The 6,859-nt window shown below is 48.1% G+C and overlaps 1 pseudogene; it reads left to right on the forward strand.

Moving 5' to 3' along the window:
• Window positions 1-4,838: 4,838 nt before the first annotated feature.
• Window positions 4,839-4,989, forward strand: LOC127305005 (small nucleolar RNA Z247; annotated as a pseudogene).
• The last annotated feature ends 1,870 nt before the right edge of the window (window positions 4,990-6,859 follow it).

The following is a 6,859-nucleotide window of genomic DNA, read 5'->3' on the forward strand; positions in this document are numbered from 1 at the left end:
GATTCCTCCGCTGCTCTGGCGTGAGCTCGAAGTAGTAGTGGTTCGTGATGGCCATCTCGCGCGCCACACCTAGAGGGACAGGAGGGACCGGTACCCCTCCGACGCTCAGCAACCAGCCGGTAGGGACGCGGTAGCCCGGCGGGCAGGGGTAGTTCGACGCGCAAAGCGCCTCCGCCTCCCGGAGGGTTAGAGATACGATGGAAGCCATGTGACCTGGTGATGAGGTTTGCAGATATGAGTCTAGATGTGATATGTAAATGGAGGCCAAGCCAACATATATATAGTGAAAAAATGGCGGGAGGACGGAGGCGGGAAGCAGTGGAAAGCGCGGGAAGAAAAATAGGCGAGAACGCAGTGGCGCCAAAAACTGTCGGTGGGATAAGGACGTGTGGGTAACCTTTAGTCCCGGCTGGTGGGTACAACCGGGACTAAAGATCCTTTTTTGTGTCATCTAACAAAACTGTCGGTGGGATAAGGACGTGTGGGTAACCTTTAGTCCCGGCTGGTGGGTACAACCGGGACTAAAGATGTCGGCAGGATAAGAACGCATGGGTGGACGCACTGCTCAATGAGATAAAGCATGTAGCGCACGACGCCCTGTCGAAGGAACAAGACAAAGTAGAAGAGGTGCCGTGCCTATAAAAGGAGCATCGATATGCCTTGCCAAGCCCCTGAACGACTACATCTCATCTAACAGTGTTGGGGAAAGGGTTGGGAAATCTCCCGTGGCGCATGTCCACTTTTAGTATCTTACATACAGTTACATGATTACACAAAAATAAATGGGAAATTGATTGCCATGTTGAGATACTCATTTGTGCCATGAACATTCTTCAATTAACTTGATGATGGAGCATCTTCATCATTTAATTAATCTTCTTCGGCCGTAACCATGGAGCATCTTCATCATTTAACTTGATGCTTGGATCAATGTTCACTCTGAAGGGTGGAATTTCATCAAACTGATTATAATCTTCTGACATGTCTGTCTTGTCCTCCACTCCCACGATGTTTCTTTTTCCAGAAAGAACTATGTGGCGCTTTAGCTCATCGTTTGATGTATTTGTTTCCTTATGTTTTCTTTTTCTTGGTTTGGTAGACATATCCTTCACATAGAAAACCTGGGCCACATCCTTGGCTAGGACGAATGGTTCGTCTCTATACCCAAGATTGTTGAGATCCACTATTGTCATTCCATACAACTTGTCTACCTGAACCCCGCCTCCTGTTTTGTTGACCCATTTGCACCTAAACAAAGGGACCTTAAAAGAAGGTCCATAGTCAAGTTCCCATATATCCTCTATGTAACCATAATATGTGTCATTTGGGCCTTCATTCATTATTGCATCAAACCGGACACCACTGTTTTGGTTGGTGCTCTTTTTATCTTGGGCGATCGTGTAAAATGTATTCCCATTTATCTCGTACCCTTGGAAAGTCACTACAGTCGAAGATGGTGTCTGGGCCAGCAAGTACAACTGATCTTCAATATGTTTGTTATTCAGGAGATGTTTTTGCAACCAACCACCGAAAGTCGACATGTGTTCACGTCTAATCCAATCGTTCGACTGCCCCGGGTTCTGGGAGCGTAGAAAGTTCTTGTGGTCACCGATATACGGAGCCACCAAGGTGGAACTTTGTAGGACTGTGTAGTGTGCTTGAGTCAAAGAAATCCCGTCCCTACATATCATTGATTTCCTTCCTAGCGTGCCTTTTCCACTTAGTCTCCCTTCATGCCGCGATTCAGGAACACCAATCGGCTTAAGGTCAGGAATAAAGTCAACACATAATTCAATGACCTCCTCTGTTCCATAGCCCTTGGAGATGCTTCCTTCTGGCCTAGCACGGTTATGAACATATTTCTTCAAGACTCCCATGAACCTCTCGAAGTGGAACATATTGTGTAGAAACACAGGACCGAGAATGGAAATCTCATCGACCAGGTGAACGAGAAGATGTGTCATAATATTGAAGAAGGATGGTGGGAACACCAGCTCAAAACTAACGAGACATTGGACCACATCATTCTGCAACCTCGGTAGAATTTCTGGATTTATTACCTTCTGAGAAATTGCATTGAGGAATGCACATAGCTTCACAATGGGCAGTCGAACATTTTCCGGTAGAAGCCCCTCAATGCAATCGGAAGCAACTGTGTCATTATCACGTGACAGTCATGAGACTTCAAGTTCTGGAATGTTTTCTTCTCCATATTTATTATTCCCTTTATATTGGAGGAGAAGCCAGACGGGACCTTGATACTGCTAAGACATTCAAAAAATATTTCCTTCTCTGCTTTTGTAAGAGCGTAGCTGGATAAATGACGTCCTTTAACTCTCTCATGCAGCTTTTTGGGGTCTTTCCAACGTTGCTGGTCCTCCCGTGCCACGGTGTATCTTTTGTCTTCCCGTACACACCCAGAAAGCCTAGCAGGTTCACGCAAAGATTCTTCGTCACGTGCATCACATCGATTGAAGAGCGGACCTCTAAGACTTCCCAATAGGGTAGATCCCAAAATATAGATTTCTTCTTCCACATGGGCGCGTGTCCGGCATCGTCATTCGAAACAGACCGTCCGCCAGGACCCTTTCCAAATATTACATCTAGATCCTTGACCATACCAAATATATCAACACCATCACGATGGGGAGGCTTCCTCCGGTGATCAGCCTCACCGTTGTAATGCTTGCCTTTCTTTCTTACGGGATGGGTAAGCCTAAGAAATCGACGATGCCCCGGTACACGACCTTCGACATTTTTCCAAATAATCACCTTCGAGCTCATGTAAACAGTGTGTGCATGCATTGTATCCCTTGTTTGACTGTCCTGAAATGTTACCAAGAGCAGGCCAGTCATTGATGGTTATAAAGCATCGCTCTTAGGTCAAATTCCTCCTGCTTGTGCTCGTCCCACACACGTACACCTGCTAGGGACCACGGCTGTAGAAGTTCTTCGACTAATGGCTTCAGGTACACATCAATGTCGTTCCCGGGTTGCTTCGGGCCTTGTATGAGCACGGCATCATAATGAACTTCCGCTTCATGCACAACCAAGGAGGAAGGTTATATATACAAAGAGTCACGGGCCAGGTGCTATGGCTGCAGCCTCTGCTCTCCAAAAGGATTCATGCCATCTGTCTTTGAGACCAAACCGTAAGTTCCTTGCATCCTGTGCAAAGTTTGGGAACTCTCTATCGATTTTTCTCCATTGGGAGCCATCAGCAGGGTGCCTCAACATCACGTCTTTCTTACGGTCTTCTTTGTGCCATCGCAACAACCTAGCATGCTCTTTATTTCTGAACAAGCGTTTCAGCCGTGGTATTATAGGAGCATACCACATAGCCTTGCGGGAACCCTCTTCTGGGGCGCTCGCCCTCAACATCACCGGTGGTCATCTCGTACGATCTTATACCGCAATGCGGTGCACACCGGACATGCATCCAAATTCTCGTACTCATCGCGGTAGAGGATGCGGTCATTAATGCATGCATGTATCTTTTGCACATCTAATCCTAGAGGGCAGACAATCTTCTTCGCTTAAATGCGTGCTTGGCGGGCAATTCGTTACCCCTTGGAAGCTTCCTCTTAATTATTGTCAGCAACTTTCCAAATCCTGAGTCAGTGACACCGTTCTCTGCCTTCCATTGCAACAATTCCAGTGTGCTGCCTAGCTTTTTATAGCCATCTTCGCAAGTTGGGTATAACAATTTGTTGTGATCTTCTATCATCTTGTCGAAGGCCAACCTTTCCTTTTCAGTTTCACATTCTCTCCTTGCATCAGCAATGGCCCGGCCAAGATCATCATCAGCAGGCTCATCTGGTGCCTCTTGATCTTCTACTTCATTGTCTTCATTGCCTTCTGCGGTATCATCGTATTCCGGAAATTGGGATAACCGTCATCATCCTCTTCCTCTTCGTCATTGTCTTCCATCATAACCCCTCTTTCTCCGTGCTTGGTCCAACAATAGTAACTGGGCATGAAACCGGATCGCAGAAGGTGGCTGTGAATGAGACTCGAGCGAGCGTAATTTACGGTATTCTTGCAGTCCACACATGGACAATACATGAAGCCACCATGTTTGTTTGCCTCCGCCACGGCCATAAAATTATCCAGGCCCGCAGTGAACTCGTCAAACCGTCGGTCAATGTACATCCATTGCCGATTCATCTGCATGATATAATTAAGCTGATCAAAACCATTACAGAACATCACGATGTATATATACACATGCATTTTATCAATTACAGATGAAAAGGATAAAGTCGTTAACCTCGATGAAGAAGAAAAAAGCAAGTTAAGTGTGGCTTGATTTGTGTAAACTCAAGTGGCAAATCCTCTTAAGCATTTCATCAAACACCTCTTGTGCATGTGAAGAAGAGAGGAGAGCAATACACCCCTCTTGTGAAGATAGTGAAAAAATGGCTAAGTGTGGCTCACACTTGGGCAGGGGCAAGGTTATATAGCCAGAGGGGGGCCTTTGGACCCGGTTTGTCATACAAACCGGGACTAAAGGGTTCCCTAGGCTGACACGGCCTGCCGCGCCCTGCGGGTGGACCCTTTGGACCCGGTTTGTATGACAAACCGGGTCCAAAGGCCGCTACAGGACAGGCGCCAGCGGGTGGGGTCGTCCTGGGCAGAAACGAACCGGGTCCAATGGGGGCATTGGACCCGGTTTGGTTCAGCAGTGGGACATTTGCTTGGGACCAAAGGCCTCTTCTCCACTAGTGGTCTCTCAGCTCCGCGTCCAGCTTGGGCACACTCGCAAGAACGAGCATTCAGCGGCCGAGTACTTCGGCATCATGAAGTCCTTCAGCGACCAGATGGCAGCAGCCGGGAAGCCTCTTGATGATGAAGATCTGATGGGCTACATCCTTGCCGGCCTTGATGAGGAATACAACGGCTTCTCCGGCGCCATGAACGTGAAGATCGGGGAGATGACACTCTCCGAGTTCTATTCCCACTTCCTCACGGCGGAGTCCCAGCTCGAGCAGCAGGCTCGGCTCCGTCAGATGGGCAACGCCTCAGCCAACTCCGTCTCCCGTGGCTACCAGCATGGTGGTGGGAACTTCCGCCCCGGAGGAAACGGTGGCGGTGGCGGTGGGCAGTACAAGCCCCGCCGCAACAACGGAAACCATCGAGATCGCCGCAATGATGGCAATCGAGATCGTCGCAACGACAACAGGCAAAACCGGCGCAACGGCAATGGCCCAAATTGCCAGATCTGCGGCTTCTCCGGGCACAAGGCGTTGGAGTGTCGGGACCGCTTCAACCACTCCTATCAGCCAGCGGAACCTCGCGCTGCAAACTACATCAACTCCAACAACTCCGAGGAGCCATGGTATACCGATACCGGGGCCACAGACCACATCACCGCCGACCTCGACAAGCTCTCCTTCCGTGAAAAATACGCCGGCCGTGATCAGGTGCATGCAGCGAACGGCTCAGGTATGGACATTAGACATGTTGTTCAATCTATTGTTAATACCCCAGAAAAATCTCTTTCTTTGAAAAATGTTCTCCATGTGCCCAACGCCACTAAAAACCTTGCTTCTGCACACCGCTTACTTGTGATAATGATGTTTATCTTGAAATTCATCCTTGGTTTTTCCTTGTTAAGGATCGGGCAACGAGGAGAATAATCTTCCGCGGGGAATGTAAAGGTGGATTATATCCACTCACATCTTCTACACTTCGCAAGCATGTCTTCACCATCACTACACCGAGCCAAGATCTTTGGCATCGCCGCTTGGGTCATCCTGCCGCTACCATAGTTCGTCGCATCATTGAGTCAAATAATCTTTCGTGTCCCAAAGTGTCAAATAAAATGCCTGTATGTGATGCTTGTCAGCAGGCCAAAAGCCATCAGCTACCCTATATGCATTGTCACGAGATTTCATCCTCATCCTTAGAACTCATTTATTCCGATGTATGGGGACCCGCAATCACATCCGCGGGTGGTTTCAAATATTATGTTAGTTTTATCGATGATTTCAGTAAGTTTGTATGGTTTTATCCTATCAAAAGCAAAGCTGATGTGTTCCCCATTTTTCATCAATTTCAAGCCTTGGTTGAGCGACAGTTTAACAAAAAGATTATTTGTATACAGACGGACTAGGGTGGTGAGTATCGCAAGTTGAACTCCTTGTTTCAACGCATTGGCATTACACATCGGATCTCGTGCCTGCACACTCACCAACAAAATGGTGCTGTCGAGCGCAAACATCGCCACATTGTCGAGACTGGCCTCGCACTTCTTGCTCATTCCGGCGTTCCCTTGAAATATTGGGACGAAGCTTTTAGCACCGCCAGCTATCTTATCAATAGGATGCCTAGCCCAGTTATTCATAATTCCACTCCTTTAGCCAAACTTCGTCATGAAGATCCTGACTACTCCTTCTTTCGGGTCTTTGGCTGCGCATGTTGGCCCTTCTTGCGCCCCTATAATAATCGTAAGTTGCAATTTCGCTCTCGGCAATGCGTGTTTTTGGGTTACAGTATGACCCACAAAGGCTACAAGTGCCTAGACCCCCAGTCCGGTCGTGTCTAGCTATGTGTCGCGTGACGTCGTTTTTAATGAGGAGATTTTTCCTTTTGCACATTTATCTCCCAACGCTGGTCCACGTATCCTTTCTGAGCATCTCCTTCTCCCGGGTATTAATAGTGACCATATGCCTAATGCGCCTAATCCTGCAGTTTTTGTTCCTGTTAATCCTGATTTGCAGCTGCAGGAGTCACGTGAAGCACCGGGTGATGATCATGCGCTGGATGTGAACCATGCGCCCGATCCCATGCATGCCGGGGAGAATCAGGAAGCAGATCCGAACCAACTTGGCCGCGCGTCGGAGCCTGCTACTCCAGG

This window comes from Lolium perenne, chromosome 5 (genome assembly GCF_019359855.2).
Source record: "Lolium perenne isolate Kyuss_39 chromosome 5, Kyuss_2.0, whole genome shotgun sequence".
In the NCBI taxonomy this organism is placed as follows: domain Eukaryota; kingdom Viridiplantae; phylum Streptophyta; class Magnoliopsida; order Poales; family Poaceae; genus Lolium; species Lolium perenne.